The sequence below is a fragment of the Dasypus novemcinctus genome, chromosome 3 (assembly GCF_030445035.2).
Source record: "Dasypus novemcinctus isolate mDasNov1 chromosome 3, mDasNov1.1.hap2, whole genome shotgun sequence".
Taxonomy (NCBI): domain Eukaryota; kingdom Metazoa; phylum Chordata; class Mammalia; order Cingulata; family Dasypodidae; genus Dasypus; species Dasypus novemcinctus.
The window spans coordinates 101,797,283-101,814,847 of NC_080675.1; positions in this window are offsets into that span (position 1 = coordinate 101,797,283).

The following is a 17,565-nucleotide window of genomic DNA, read 5'->3' on the forward strand; positions in this document are numbered from 1 at the left end:
TTGCTGTTTTGATTGATTATCTCCCCCATCAATCCCCCATGAAGGTCCAATGATAAAGTCTGTGGGGGAATATCCAGGGCTTCTCCTGGCTTCCAGAGGAAGTTTTTTACTGAATGGCAGAAATTGGGGAGGGTCTTCCAGCAGCCATCTTGGGGTTATTGATGTCTACATGGACTCTCTGCCAGGTTCCAAATCCATCTATTGATTCCCTAACTTACTTGCCTGCTTCATTATGGTATATTGTTCTTCAGCCAAGATTACAGTTCATATAAAAGTCTCATAGGTATTAAATTCAAACATGTACCATTTAAAAAGATTTGTCATCCACTTATGCTAAGATAGCCTATCCATCAATCTTTGCAATCAAAGTATAAATAAATTTACTTGACACATATTTTGAAAAAGTAACAGAATATATTATGGAATATGCAAACTATCATTGGAAATTTCACTGAAGGAAGTGAAATGAATGTCCACGTTCATTTTCTGTAACAGTGTTCTGATATAGAGTCTTAACCCTCTTGTTTATACTAGGGATAAAAAAGAAACAAACAGAGCTGGCGAGCCTCTTTAAGGGTAGTGGTAAATTTTGGAAATAACAGTTTTATAAGTTTTCAAGTAAAACCATGACTATCACTAATGCAAAAGCATTGCTTTTACAATTCACAATTAATAGGTAGAAAATAAATCTAGAGTGGGGTTGAGAAGAGGGTAATAGTGAAGCTTGAAGATGTAACCTTTACCTTACCTGAAGAATCGTGGTGGGCATCATAAAAATCTATATGGCTAAATGTCATCTTCCATGTCTGAGAAAAAATCTCATCTCAGATCTTAGAAAAACAAAGTGTAATAATATTCCACCAACTAGTGTGTGAACACATATGAAATGCTGAAGAGGCTATTAGGGGCAACAACACTATAGGCTTAACAATCATCCATACATATTGAGAAAAGCTTTCTGTGGGTACCAAGCAAGGTCTCGCTGCCTGATGTGCAAAGAAATTAATGCCATGACACCAGGATTTTGAGAAAAGAAAGAGTTTTATTCAGGGTAGCTGAAAAAAGAGACAGGAAGTAAAAGCTCAAATCAGTCTCCTTGAGTCTAAAGAGCATAGAGTTTTTATGGGATTAAATAAAGGAAGTAGAGATAGTGATATTAACAAATATTTATGGGTAATGTTTTGTTTATGGTCAATAAAGAGTGTACAAAGAAAGGCTAAGAAACCCTTGAAAGCTGACAAAAGCTAGCCTGAGTAAACATTTGGTGAAAGGTTACAACAGAGTTGTAAATTTCTCAGTTAACATAAGATAACAAGTAAAGGAATAGAAATAAGCTAAAGAAACTGGTTGTAATAAAATCCCTCAGTTAACATAAATTACAATAATAAGTAAATTCCCTCTAATCAGCAGTTACAATATCTCCATAAACTGGTTTTTCCTGCCCACAGTTTCATCTATCCTTTTTTTATAGGTACAAATGATAACAGGCAACTTTACAGTGAGGAAGGGAATGGTCTTTCTTGAGGCAGACAGAACCAAATGTCCAGCTGAAATTTGAGCCCTTGTCCATTTGTGAAGTCCACCTTAGAGAGGGGCACTCTAGAAAGGAAATTTTTGAGAGTGGTCCTTGTGAGTATGCATGTTTCTGATACCACTCTTTAGTCAGCATGCTAGATATTGTTTCAGATTTTTACACAAAATCTACTCTAATTCAACATTTTTTTCATTTAAGATAATGAAGAGAAATAGGTTAAAATAAAATGACTTGGTTAGACATAAGTTTGATATTTTGGTTGTGACCGAAAGTAATCTCCACTCTAGGATAAGGGGAAAGTTGTGTCTCCAACAATGAGACTTAGGCCCAAGGTTTGAGCAATATCTCTAGGGATATGTGCAAAATTAGAGATTAGGAACCAGTATATGTAACATAGCAAAGTTTCCTCTTTACTTGTTTTAAAGTCTTTCATCATCTCAGCTCCACGTAAATGCCCCACACCCAATCTCACCAATGCCACATTGAGAGACAAATTGTTTGTGAGCAAAGATTTTAAAGTATGAGGGGCATTTGTTAAATTTATAATGCAGAATTACCTACTTTCACAAGATATTTTTAATGGTTCCATAATATAATATTATACAGATAGATAACATTTTAGATAATAATTTCATAATTTTAACACTTATATGTGATTGATAGGTTTACAAGAAGTCTAATGATCATATTAACCCAATTCTATAGTAGAATATTACCAAAATATATAATATAATCAAACTGGGTTCATTCAATTTATTAATAATGACTCTATTCATGTTATATTTATATATGCTAGCATATATTGATGCATATACTATAATATAGAATATATCAAATATAACTTTATGTACATTAACTATAAGTGTGTCCCAGCAGAGAGAAGTTGGTGATCATGTATTGAAGGCTAGAATACAGGAATTCTCTGTAAAGGAAGATTTATTATGACCAGCTAGACTGGTGGAATTCTGCCCAAAAAACTGTGCCCAGAGTAGGGCTTTTAGGTTACTTTTTATACAAGAGACACATGGGGTGGGGCCAGGAGAGGTTTTCACACCAAAAGACTTTCTTTGTTACATCAGGTTTCAGTTTCTTGGAGCCCAGGGATCTTGCGGAGATCAAATAAACTTGAACATACACACACACACAGTCCACACACACACAACCCATATCATTCTCCTCTTTGATGCATGCTTAACTTGTTAAGCTTTGCCATCACTATTTTTGAAGTCATGAAGTGGGTGGCTGTCTGTGTTTTTACCACATTATTTATTAAAGCATGTACCCTAGCTATTATGAAGGGGAGGAAGTATGGAAGTAGGATGAGCACATGGGAGAAGTTCCAGTTACTTACATACTGTTTTGATTGCTTATTTTTCCCATTAATTTTCCAGAAGGGTTTAATGATAAGGATCTTGGGGAACATTTGGGGCACCTTCTGGCCTCAGGAGGAAATTTCCTTCCAAGTGGCAGAATCTTAGGTAAGGTTTTTCAGGAAACATCCTGGGGGTCATTAATGTTCATGTGGACTCCTTGCCAGGTTTCAGATACATCTACTGATTTTTTTCTTACTAACCTGCTTTATTCCCTCCTTAGAGAGTTTGCACCTTTAATCTTAAAGGGGTGCTGAAGGGAGATGATCTTTCTTCTTTAGCTACTTCCTGCTGGTTAGGGGCAGTAGTTCCTACCTGACAAGGTGTAAAACCCTCCCTGCTATTCTAGGTTGGAAGAAGATGGATCTGGCATTTTGGTCAAAGCTGGATGAAGTTCCCATATGACCAACAAGATGTTGACTCTGGAATAAATAAACTTAATTAGAATCTTGAGAATATATGGTCCACTATGAAGATATTAGATCACAGAAGTAAAAAAGTTTAGGTGTCTGCAAAGGCCACATTTTCCCAAAGTTGGTGGGAAACAGAATATTTTCTTGAGTTATTTTATGCTGCCAGTTAACTCTAGAGATAAATTGTAACAGAAAATGGGGTTAGGTATAAATTGCCAAATTTAGTTCTTATGGCAGGAGAGAAGAATGGGAAGAGGCATTGCCCTTTTAGTTAAGTTAAAGGACATGAAAACAGACAAGGTTTGGTTTGCCTTTTTCCTAGCAATAGGCATATGGATTAGATTTAGAGGGAACAGCTGTTTTTGACATAGACACTAATTAGCTTAATTTCTTGAAGAGATATTTCAGGCCGTCCAATGCCTGGCATTCATACATCCCATCAGGTGTACTGGCACTTTCTTGGGTGGCTTGCTTCATTTGGAATTGTGCACCAACCTGGCTATTTCTTTAACTTTAATAGCTGTGGGAGTGATTAGAACTACAGAGTAAAGTTTTTTACAGTTTTGGCTTTAACTGAGTAATTTTGAGTAATTTCTTTGACTGTTTTTACTAGGCTTTGTTTTTTGAAAACCCATCTGGCTAGGCTGGTTAGGGCATTTTCCCCTAGAAGAATGGCTTGGTGAAGTCCATGAAGGACTTTTCACTGCACTCCTCCTGGCAAGTAGACTTGAGTGTCCTTAACAAGCCACTCATCAGTTTCCAGGGTGAATCCCAGGCTAACTGCCCTGGTTTGTTCATCCTGGGTATACTGTGTAACTTTAAGTACTGGTACAGTTGCTGGTATAAGGGATAGGAGGGAAACCTGGGTTTGTGCTGCCACTTTAGCAGCTGCATCAGCTCGAGCATTTCCCTTTGCTATAACAGTGTCTGTTTTCTGTTGCCCTGGAAAATGCATAACTGCTATTTCTTGAGGTAACAGTACGGCTTCTAGTAAATCTAGGATTTCTTGTCTGTGCTTAATAGGTAACCCACTGTAATAAGCAAGCCTCGTTCTCACCACACAGCAGAGTGAGCATGAAGGACAAGGAAAATATACTTAGAGTCTGCATAAATAATAGCCTGTTACCCAGCCATTAGTTTTAAACTTTGGGTAAGGGCAATTAGCTCTGCTTTCTGGGCTCAAGTTCCAGGGGCAAGAGCTTTGACCTCTATGGTTTCAAATTGAGAAACCACTGCATAGCCTGCCTTTTAAATTCCTTCCTTAATAAAATTACTTCCATCTGCGAGCCAATGTTTGGTTTCACAAGAAGCTCATCTTTTAAATCTGGCCTGCTTGAGTAGTTTTGGTTAAGAATCTCAAGGCAGAATTGGTGAAAGGGTCCCTTAGGATCTGACTTTGGGCTCTCCACCAGTACAAGTGTGGCTGGGTTGAGAGTCTGACATACCCTTATCTGCACCTCAAGGGTTTTTAGTAATTTAGCCTGGTATTAATTAACCAGCTCCCTGTAAGCCATTGGTGGCCCCTGGCCTCAAGCATGTCTTTCATGGGTTTTTGGGTAAAGACTGTGAGAGGTTGCCCCCAAGCTAACTTGGTGACTTTGTCAATTAAAAGGACTGTTAGCCTACTGCTCTCAGGCAAGGTGACCATTTTTTTTTAATCTTACAGACATGTTCATTGACTATTCAGAAAATGAAGTTGACCAGGACTTTTAACATGTTCAATGTTTTCCTGCATATGATTGAATAGAAATATTACCATAAGCATCAGGCATACATTTAGAATAGGATATAGGTACAGTATTTCATAATAATTAAGGTACTACTCAATGTATAAGTTTCTTCTTGAGCTGCAATTAATAGCTTCAAGTTTCAGGTGTGTAATACTGTACATGTTATCTCTCCATGGAGCAAACTGTTGTGCCAATTGTGTTTTTTTTCCCCATTTTTAAAATGAAAACTGAAGGTCCCCAATGGAATCAAGGTGACTTATTACCACCAATTGAATATGTATATTGACATGATTTCCAGACAGGTTTTACTGCTATGAAGTTATTTTTTGCCATTAATATTAATTTAGATTTTTAGGTAATAATGACTTCTTAGAACTAGCCATTTAAATGTTTTAGCTTAGAAGATGTTTTTATAAACCCTTTAGAATGACCACAACCACATAGACTGGTTAATTTATCTTAGATTATAATTAGCAACTGATGGAATTTACTTAATCCATTTAAAAGAGGACAGATCTACATTTTCTTTTTTAGCTTAATTTCATTAAATGTGAACTTACAACTTTTATCATTTTAAAGATTTAATACATATAATGTTAATTTATTAACTTGGTATTTTAGAAACTAAAAATAACACCTAACTAAATTAATTGAAACTGTTGTAGTTTGTACAAATATATTTTTTTCATTTCTTTACAGGGGGTAAACTCCTTTTTAATACAAACTGATTTTTAATTCCTTTTGCTTAGAAAAGTTTAAATCTGACAGCTACCCCTCCATCAGAGGTTTTACAAAAAGAAGGCCCTGAGGTTTGGGGAGGTTAAAGAGCTCAGGAAAATAATTTTCCCTTTTTTAATAATTGTTATATTTAAATATTTATGACTTTTTTGTTTTAGTCTAATTTGGGTTCTAGGAATATTTATCACATACATAGCTGCATATTTAATTTTTAGCAATTTGAATAGAGCTCTATTAAAATTATTTGTTAATTTGATATTATCATCTGATGTATGAAGCTATACATTGAGCAAATAGGCAGACACGAATAGTTTGACATGGAAATACAACTTAGTTACTTAAAACTTTCATTCTTTAAAAACAAGTTGAACTGTAAAACAACATTTGAAAGATTTCTCAGAAGGCTTTTTTTAAAAATTTGCACTGTTACCATGAAGTTTTGCACAAGAATTTTGTTTTTTTAATTAATGGCTTATAACCAAAATGTTTGCGATGCTTCAACACAATTTTCCTTTGCTTCAGAACTTTATATTTTACCTGATTTCAGCAAACTCTGGATAAGCAAGACCAGTTATATGTATATTTACTGAGGCTATTAAGGCCTGGTTTCTCTTGTGAATTGCTACCTTTTGGAACCCTGACAGTCAAGGCAGGAGGCTTCCTTTACTTTCTAATCCTCAGAAATACAAGATTCTAGTGGCTGCTGGACTGAGTGAGTGGATGTGCAACCTCAAGGGTCAAAAATTCCACCAGGCAGAAATTCAGTTCACAGTTGGAGCCACAAGAGAAAGCAGGGTTATTAATACCAGTAGAACAGGAGACAGAGATGTTTCAAATTTGCTTTTCCTGAGCCATAGGGGCAGAAGTTGTCAAGAAATAACTAAGCCGAGACAAGGGGTGGGGCCAGTCTTGCAGTAACCTTAACCAAAGGCAAACTCAGTTTTAGCCGCCATCATAATAGCTGAAGTTTAAAGTTTAGGTGAGGCTAGTTATAAAACAATCATAATTAAAGGTAAGTTTGAGTTATAATTACCATTACTATAGCAGGCACAAGAGAGGCTTGAAGTAGCCATAAACAAAGGTCAATTAGTTTAAGATTACCATTACAACAGCTGAAATCTAGGTTACATTTATTCCATTGTAATAATTTCAGTTATTATTTTTCTGCTGTTTTATATATTAAGGCATTTATAGTTTATACAATAATTTTAACTCTTAGTTTCTAGAAAGGTTTTTCTTAAAATCAATTTAAGAGCTTTTATTTATTAACTAAGCAATTAAAACAATTTTATTAGTGGCAAGTTTGTGCAGTATCTCATTTTTTCAGCAATTAAATAAATTTCACTTATGATTTATGCATTAAACTCACTAACCAGACAGTATTGACATTTAAAGATTTATTTTTAGATTGCCTTTCACCATTATTCAATTTCTAACAGGTAAACTCCAAATCTGATTTTGTAGGCATAAGCAAACTGACAAAGTTAAACGTGGATTTTAAAGTTGAACACAGAGTTAAGCACAGATTAAAACAGAAGAAAAAGTTCTATACCTTTAGTATTTCTAGGAACTCTTTGATTTTAATTGATGTCTTATGAGCTCTTTTTTATTTTGATTACTATTCACACTTTTTATAGGCACAGCCAAGTTTACTCTAATGGAACTTCAAAGTTTATTTTCTCATTTCTTTAAGGAGACATGATATGAGGTTTCTAGGCCTCAGATCTGTCTATTCCTTTTTTTATGCTGGTTTCAACTGGAGCTAAGGGGACTCACACAGAATTAATTCACAACCTTTGGGGAAGTGTCATGTTTTCAAACATTAAAGCTATGGGAGGGGGCTTATGAGGGGGATCTTTAACAGGACTCTTTGCCTACCCTTGCTGTCTACAAAACAAGCTCAATTGCAATCCAGAATTAAAATTTAAAAACCTATTTCTGGCCAAACTTTTCTATCACTCAATTCATATTCAGACCAAACTTTATTACAAAAAATAATCCATCTTTCTGTAACCAAGATCTTCCAAATCTAGATCAATTCTTCAGGATGCATTCCAGTGGGAAACACTGGTATATTGACAAGGAAGTGGGGCATTACCCATGAAAACTCTCTCACTACCACCAAACTTTTAACTTGTAGTTACCCAAAACCAAACAGGAGGTTGGTTTAAATTGCTGACACAGTTGAAGAGCCCCAGAGGGTGCCTTCACTGCCCTTACAGGTCACCACAGAACTGTGGATTAGGACTCCACTCTTGCCCTGTAGTCTCCACAGTCACATGCACACAGCCATCTGCTTTTTTTTTTCCCCATCATTTTCAAACTTAGAGACAGTTTTCCCCCAAACTTTCTGGGAGCACTAGGATCCTTTTGGGAATTGGTTAGGCTCCCCTTCTAATGTTTACAGTTAAGTGTTTTCTACACTATGCCCCTGTTACCAGATTTCATTTAGGTTCTTGGCTATGCTGAAGAAATGAATTTCAAGAGCATGCCAGTTGAGTTAGGCCAGTAATTTATTCAGATAGGGAGGGAAGAGAAATGGGAGAAAATAACAGAGCAGGGATCCCAGGTAGAGAAGAAGGTACTGAAAAATGATAAAAGAGCTTATTTACAGGCTACAATTTACCATTATAGGTTATCAGTGCCCAGGTTTTATTTGCGTGGTGATCTAAGCAGGGGAAAAGGCAGCTGAAGTCTGGGTTCATTGGCAAGAGAGCATAAGAGAGTGAATTCAGGCCTGGTGCCACTTTTTAAACTACCAGTTATCCCACCACTTTACTAATGGCAGGGGAGGAGTTCTAGCATTCATTGCTTTGATTGCTTATTTCTCCCCTCAGTCTCCCAGAAGGTCCCGATGATAAAGTCATTGGGGAATATAAGGGACTTCTCCTGGCTTCTGGAGGAAGTCTTCATCTGAGTGGTGGAATCTTGGGGAGGGTCTTCTAGAAGCCATCTTGGGGTTACTGATGTCCATGTGGACTTCTTGCCAGATTCCAGATTCATCTATTAATTCCCTATCTTGCTAGCCTGCTTCAAACCCAGGGGACTTGACTGTCTGGTGTGTGGAGCTTTTCTGTTTCATTCTCAGGTTCTACCTTTAAATCCTTCAGTGGCTCCAGTTTCTTCTGGGAGGGTTCCAGCAGAGTTCACAACCTCTTTCTGGACAAAAAGGGTCCAGGAGCACCCTGGGCTGGGGTTTGCCTGTGCTCTCCCAACTTCTAGGAGGTGTTCAAGAAGGGTAACCAACTGTTGCCATCTCTGACCTTCGCATCAACCTGGACAAGCCCCCAGAAATGTAGTGGCAGCAGAGAGAAGCCAGTGATTGCATATAAGGCTATGACACAGGAATTCTCTGAGATGGAAGATATATTACAACTGGCAGGGCCTGGAGGACTTCTGTTCAAAAAACCAAACCCAGAGTAAGGCCTTTAGGTTACTTTTATACAAGAGGCACATAGAGTGCGGCCAAGAGAGGTTTTGGCACCAAAAAGACTTTGTTAGATCAGGTTTCAGTTTCTTGGGACCCAGGAATCTTCTGGAGATCAGATAAGCTTGAAGACACACAGAGACCACACACACAGTCCATATCATTAAAAAAAACAAAAGACCATCCTACTTGTTGCAAAAATGTCATTACATCAAAATGAACTCACAATCTTAATGAAAAACATAATAAAACCATGAATTCAGAAATAAGATTAAGGCACCTCCTCAGGTTTATCTTACGTAACCTCCTCAGGTTTATCTTACGTAACCTCCTCAAAAGGTCATATTTACAAGTGTTCACAAGCACAGGAATAGATTAAGTTTAAGAACATGTTTTTCTGGGATACATAATTCCAAACTGCCACACTAGATGTTATAAAAAATTTTAAATAGTGAAGGAAATGATTCAACTTTAAATAACCACAGAAATTTAAAAAAGCACTAGGAATATTTTTTGAATATATGTGTAAGGACCATGAAGAAATAATAAATATTTACTGATGTATATAAAAGAAATCTGAAAGAAATTGAGAATCATATATTATTCCTGATTAGTTGCTAACAGTAAAAAATTTTGCCTAAGCAAATATAGAAATTCAAGGCAACTTAAACACAATTCCTTTAAGGTTGGAGATGGGTTGTTAAATGGCTGATATTTGGCAAAGATGTTTTTTAATTCTTGTTTTAAATAATGGATTTTAAAATTAGATAAAATTTTTTAAAATGTAGGATAAGGCCATTAGAATTTCACCTGACATATACCAAAAGTATCTTTAAAACTAAATTGATTAAAAATGTGGTAGATTACCTTTAAATAAGAGGTCCATTGGACAGTATGTACTACAGAAACATACTCATTTGGGGAGAATTGAGTTTTGATAAATGTTATATTGAATTCAAATAAGGAGGACAAGGTGAAATATTAATAAAAAGTGTGGACATATTAAAACCTGATTATACGTCTCACTATGCATAGATATAATCTAGATGGATTAAAGATATCAACTTTAAAACATGTACAAAGAATAAAGAAAACATACTAAGATCATTGATAATCTTTGCATGGAATGATATTTTAAGGAATTCTTACAACCAAAAGTTGATAATAGAACAACTTAAATAATTTGCTTCAAAAGTATTAAGAATTAGATTCCAGTGTTCCAGCAGCACTCCTGCTTCAAGTAGATGGGGAAGAAATTAAGACAAGTGAATTCAATGAGCCTGGGCCCATTTCTACACTTCATTTCCTGTGAAGTGGATTCCTTTATCTGAAGCAATGCTGTGTGGAATACCTTGATGGTGGATAGGAATTCCGTAATGCCACGTCTTGTAGTTTTGGCAGAAGCATTGCGAGCCAGGAAGGTGGGCCTTATCTAGAGTACATGTCTTCCTGGTTAGAAAAAATTGTTGTCCCTTCCATGATGGAGGTGGTCCAATGTACTCAACCTGCCCACAGGTTGAAGCCTGATCACCTCATGGAAGTGTGCCACTATGGAGACTGAGCATGTGTTCCTGCTCCTGGCAGATTGGCCACTCACCTGTCGCTTACCCAGGTCAGGTTTGGTGAGTGGAACTCTTTTTTGGATAACCTCTCTCCTTACCACAATGACCACTTTGTCCATTGGCCCACTGGCTAATGACTTAAGAGCCTGTGGAAAGAGGCCTATTGTTATCCAAAGAATGGGTCATTATCCATTTGATTATTAAGTTTTCTTCTGCTGATTTCACCCTCTCATGAGCATTGACATGGAACACAAATATTTTCATGTTTTTTGCTCACTCAGAAAGGTCTATTCACATATCTGTTCCCCAGAAATCTATGTCATCAATTGTCCAATCATGTTCCTTCCAAGTCCTTGATTATCAAACCATTGGTAATTGCCCTTGAATCAGTACACAAATGTACCTTTGACCATTTCTCCTCCAAGCAAAATGAACAACCAGAAGAACTGCTTATAGTTCTTCTTGTTGGAGTATTTTCTCTCACTTTTGTCCTTCAGGGACATCCCAGAAAGGTTATCTGGTGCTGGGACTGCCCACTTTTGGATGGTACCTAAATATCATGCAGAACAATATATAAACCAGTCCAAGCTTTCTCTTCCTCTGTCAACTAATTTTAAGGAATTCCCAAACAGACCATTCCTATTGGCTGAGAAAGAGAAGGGAATGGGCAGGAGAGGGAGCCATGGATATTTAGGTCACTTCCTCATGTAACTTTCTTGTGGTTTCAGGAGGTGTTCCAGCCCTAATTAATAATATATGTTATGCTGTTGTACATGTACAACTTTATTGCTTGACAAGTGCCTCTTATTTTGGTCATAGGAAGGGCCAGATGCAACAGTTTATAATTCATCTTAGAATGGGTATCTCAACATGCCTAACCCCACGTTACAGCTAGAAATTTCACTGAGGTGGAAGACCACTGTATTTTTGTTGGATTTATCTCCCATATTTTGACATACAAATGCATTACCAATAAGTCTAGAGTAGTTGCTACTTCTTGCTCTCTAGGTCCAATAAATATAATGAACCAATGTGATGTCTGTGGGAGGGAATGATACTTAAGGTCCCTGTGGACTAGTTTATGAAATTACATTGGAGAGCTGATATACCCATGAAGTAGGCCAGTCCAGGTATATTTCTGGCTTTGCCATGTGAAAGAAAATGTTTCTGGTGGCTCTTACTAATAGCAATTGAGAAAAAATTCACATGCCAGATCAACTGCTGCATACCAGGTATAGCAGTTTGATATTATTGATGAATTCCAAAATGAAATATTGGATTATGTTAGTAAACTGATCTTCCCCTCTTCTCATATTAGATTATATTGGATTCATAGGTTTACTTGATTACATACCTCTTGTGCCAGGAGGGCATTGGAGTTTTGATGTTAGAGTTTGATGCTGAAGTCTTAAACTGGAGCCCCAGGGTGAGAGACAGAGCCATTCACCTGATAGTCTACAGCTGACCTTGTGGAGAGAGGCAAAGCCTAGAGAGCCTTATAGTCTATAACTGATCTTGTGGAGAAAACAGAGGACCTGAGTCCTGAGGAACCAAGGAAGCCTGAACCCTTCCAGATGTTAGCAGCCATCTTGCTCCAACATGTGGAAATAGACTATGGTGAGGGAAGTAACTTATGCTTTATGGCCTGGTATCTGTAAGCTCCTACCCCAAATAAATACCCTTTAGAAAAACCAACCAATTTTTGGTATTTTGCATCAGCACCCATTTGGCTAACTAATAGACCAGGTATCAGAGAATGTGTTGTTTTGCTCAAGGAATGACACCACATCTGGAACAGCAGGTACAATTGTAGTAACCATGTGGTTAAGTTCATGGTATCACACTGGCATCCATTAAGTTCCACCTGTTTTCCGCTCAGGTTAATTAAGAGAGTGAAATGGGCATGTGTTGGGAATCACCACCCCTGCATCCTTCAAGAATCTTGATGGTAGCACTGATCTCTGAAATCCCTCTAGGAATGCAGTATTACTTTTGACTTAATGTTTTGGTAGATAGTGGCAGTTTCAGTGGCACTCCCTATATTTACCTGGGCAAAGAAAAAAGTAAAGGATTTTGATACTACCCAGATGGCTAATATTTATGCAGAACAGTCCTTAAAAGGACATAATTTTTTAAAAAAAGCTCAATAATTATTGTAAAGTTTCTCTCAGGTCCATGTTTGACTTTTAAACTGTGGCTGCACAGAACAAGTTTATAAGATGTATAAGAGAAAATTATTAGGAAACTGAAGAACTGAGAAGACATTTCAAAGTTAACATTATGGGTTCAGTATAAATGTAGAGATTCAGCTTTTCAGTTCAATTTCTGTAATAACCAGTTCTAAGAGTGTGGCTTAAACTCAAGGCCCAAAATATATATCCAAGGGTAAGACCAAATGAAAGAGGTAACTCCTAATAAAGCCCCAAATGCCTCTATCTTGGAACTTTGAGATCTGTTTCCTTTCATACTGCCAAAAATGTAATAGAAATATGGGACAGAGTAAAAATATTCAGATAATTATAACAGGAGACTTAGATATGAAGGGTAAAATATATAAATAATCAGTATTAAGAAATTGTGGCTGCCATTTTCCCAAAATGATAAAATACATCAAACCACACATTCAAGAGTTGCAGTGAAGTTCAGGTAGGATAGATACACATAAAATCACAATCAGGAAGAAAACCAGCAAGATGGTGGCAGAGTAAGGAACTCCTAGAGTCATCTCCTTCTACTGGGAGTAATAGCCCTAGCCCAGAGCTACCTAAGGCACCAGTTTGGTGGCTCCAGGAGACCACAAAAACATCTTGCAACATCCTTGAAAGAATGGAAATAGGACACTACCCATCTACAGAGAAGTTTCATAATAAAGCACTCTACACCATGGAGTCTAAAGCCCATCCTCCACTAGAGGCACAAGCACCTCACCAGTTATTCTGTGGTGGAATTGGAAGCACTGCTTCCCCAAAACAGGGGAGGATGAGATGGTTGGGCACCAACTTCTGCTACTAATTAGTAAAATCAGCAGGTCAAAGTATAATCCTAAGAACAGCTAAAGTTTGAATCTGTCCAAGTTGGAGGGAGGCCGATAGCCACTATTTTGCCTCTGCACCCAGTATGAGGGGAAGCTGGGCTGTCTGAAAATCACAGTGATGGTAGAGACTGGTTTCTTTCACCCAGATTCACCTGCAGCCCTAGTGTAGGCTTTATTCCCACATCTAGCCGGGAGGAAGCTGGCAGACCCTGCACCTGTACAGGTAACTGCAGATACATTTGGCTGGAACAGACTGAATAATTGGAAGTCTATCAGGGCAGCTGCAGTAATCTTGTACCTGCACCACATAGATTGCTGCCCACACCTGCAGCTCCATCCCAGCCCCAGGCAGGGGAGGGAGGTGCATGAAGCTTCATCAATCTGTCTGGGTAACTACACTCTAGGCAGGCAGGACTTGGAGTATTCAACATAGCCATGGCTCTGTCCCTGCCCATGAAAAAGAAGGAAGCTGGGAGAAGCTTCACTGGTCCCTGGGAATGAAGGAAGCTTGAACCTCTACAGCTTACAACATCAGCTACGTCTTTGGCTCCTACTACATGTCCAGCAAGGGAGAAAGGGCAGGAGGTCCTACACTAAAGAGAAAAACTGCACCCAAAATAAATTCTCTAGTAAGCCAGATGCCAAGACACCAACAAAAAATCACAATCCACTCCAAGAAACATGAATTTATGGTCCAGTTAAAGGAATAAGACAAATCTCCAGATGACATAAAGGAGTTGAGACAACTAATCATAGATGTCCAAACAAATCTTAATAAATTCAATGGGATGACTAAAGAGATTAAGGATAATAGGAAGATACTGGATAAGCACAAAGAAGAATTTGAAAGCATACATAGAAAACGAGCAGGTCTTATAGGAATGAAAGGCACAATAAATGAAATTAAAAATAAACTGGAATCATGTAATAGTAGATTTGAGGAGGCAAAAGAAAAGATTGGTGAGCTTGAAGAAGTGGCCTCTGAAAATGAACATACAGAAGAACAGATGAAGAAGAGAATGGAAAAAAATTGAACATGTTCTCAGGGAACTAAACAAAGGCAAGAAACGTGAAAACACATATGTCATGGGTGTCCCAGAAGGAGAAGTGAAAGGAAAATGAGAGAAGGAATAGTTGAAGAAATAATGGCAGAAAATTTCCAAACCATATTGAATAACATAGATATCCATATCCACAAAGTATTCCCACCCACAAAAAATCTGAATAGAACAACTCAGAAGCACACACTAAACAGAATACCAAATGCCAAAGACAAAGAGAATTCTGAGAGCAGCAAGAGAAAAGCCATACATAACATATAAAGGATACCCAATAAGATAAAATGCTGATTTCTCACCAGAAACCGTGGAGGCAAGAAGACAGTGATGTGATTTATTTAAGATACTGCAAGAGGAAAGCTTACAACCAAGAATCTTTTATCCAGCAAAAATGTCTTTCAAAAATGAGGATGAGTTTAGAAAATTCACAGAGAAGTAGAAACTGAGAGAGTTTGTATCCAAGAGACCAGCTTTACAGGAAATACCTAAGAGTGTGCTATAACTTGAAAACTAAAGACAGGAGAGAGAGGCTTGGAAGAGATTCTAGAAACAAAGATTTTATCAATAAAAGTAGCTAAACGTGTGGTTAAAATAAAATATGACAGATCAAACCCAAATATTCAGGAATAAACTTAACCAATGATATAAAGCACTTGTATTCAGAAAGCTACAACTTATTGTTAAAAGAAATTTAAAAAGTCCTAAATAATTGGAAGACAATTCCATGTTCATGAAATTGAAGACTAAATATCATTAAGATGTCAATTCTACTCAAATTAATATGTAGAGTCAATGCAATCCTGACAAAAATTCTACCAGCATTTTTAAAATAAATGGAAAACATGATTATCAAATTTATTTGGAAGGGTAAGTGGTCCCGAGTAGCCAGAAACATCTTAAAAAGGAAAAACGAAGTTGGAGGACTTTCATTTCTGGACTTTAAATGATATTACCTAGGTACAGTGATAAAAACAGCACGGTACTGGCTTAAAGACAGAAATATAGATGAATGGAACCAAACTGATGGTTCAGAAACAGACCCTGACGTGTATGGTCAACTGATTTTTGACTAACATTTCAAAATCACCCAGTTCAGGTCAAATAGTCCATTCAACAAATGGTGCTGAGAACCTGGATATGCATAACCAAAAGAAAGAAAGAGGATCTCTATCTTATACCTTATACAAAATTAACTCAAAATGAATCAAAAACCTAAATGTAAAAGCAAGGACCATAAAACTTCTATAAGAAAATGTAGGAAAATATCTTCAAGCACTGGTGGTATGTGGAGGATTCTTAAAGAAGATAAGAGGAGGACTGAGATGGACTACTGATGACTAATGTATACAGAAGTTTTAATTAGCTTTACTGTAAAAGTCTGGAAATGTACAGAGTTGATGGTAACAAATTATAGTGAGTAACAGTTGGCTTATAAATGGGGATGTGACTGAAAATGATACTGTAGGGATAAATGCCAACTGACAGAAAGCTAGAGAATAATCTAGGGACTGAAAAGCACAGTAAATCCAAAGATGGATGAGAAGTGTGGTTGATGGTACAGATTCAAGAGTGTCCTCTGTGAGCTAGAGCAAATGTACTTCATTATTGCAGAGTGGTGGGAATATGAAGGAGCATGGGAAATATACAGCTGGAGTGACCTATGCACTGTGGTTAACAGTTGTGATGTAATATTCTTAAAATCTATGTCAAAGATATACTCTGTTGATAATGGGGGTGTATGGCAAAAGCATGCTAAATATACACTATGGACCTGGTAATAATTGGATGATACTAACTCATAATCAGTAACAAATGCTCCACATGGTATGGTGTGTTCATAGGGGGATGTTGTTTGGGAATTCTGCACATGTGCATTATTGTTTTGTAAGTTTACAAGTTCTGTCATAAAAACATATTTAAAAAATATTAATAAGGTGGGTTGGGGGAAAATACAGCAAATATAAGGACTATAACTAGTAGTAAGATTTTTATAATCTTCTTTCATAATTTGTAACAAATATCTCACAACAATGCAGGGGTGTTGGTGAAGGGTTGATATATGGGATCTTTGTACAACATTATGCATGTTTGCTTTGTAAATTCAAAACTTTTATCAAATACTTATTGTTATGTATGTTCATGTATAAATAATATAAAATAATAATAATAGGGTGGGTTGGGAGAAAATACTTTGGCTACTAATAATATTTTGAGAATGTTCTTTAATCATTTGTTAAAAATATCTAAAACAATGCAAAGTATTGGTGGTAAGGTCAGTTATAAGAGTCCTGCATGATGTTATGTATGTTTTATAAGTTCATAACTATTACTGTATATTTATTGTCTATGTATGTTCATATATGAGTAATATTCATGAATAAGTTTTTAAGAAATGATAAACACGATCAGGAAAGAACAAAAAATCAGAGACAAGGAGAGCATTTTAAAGAAACCATAGGAAAAAAATCATATTATTTTTAAAGGAGAAATAATAAACATGATGGCAACTACAACATGAACAGTTGAAGACAGCATTAAATAACTGGTGTCTATATTGTGATGAAAGAAAATTTGCCAACCTAGAATGCTATATGCATCAAAGTGTACTTCATAAATGAAAGCAAATGAAAATGTTTACAGAAAAAAAGTGGTTGAGAGAATTTGTTGCCTGAAGATTTCTTTCACTACAGATAATTAAA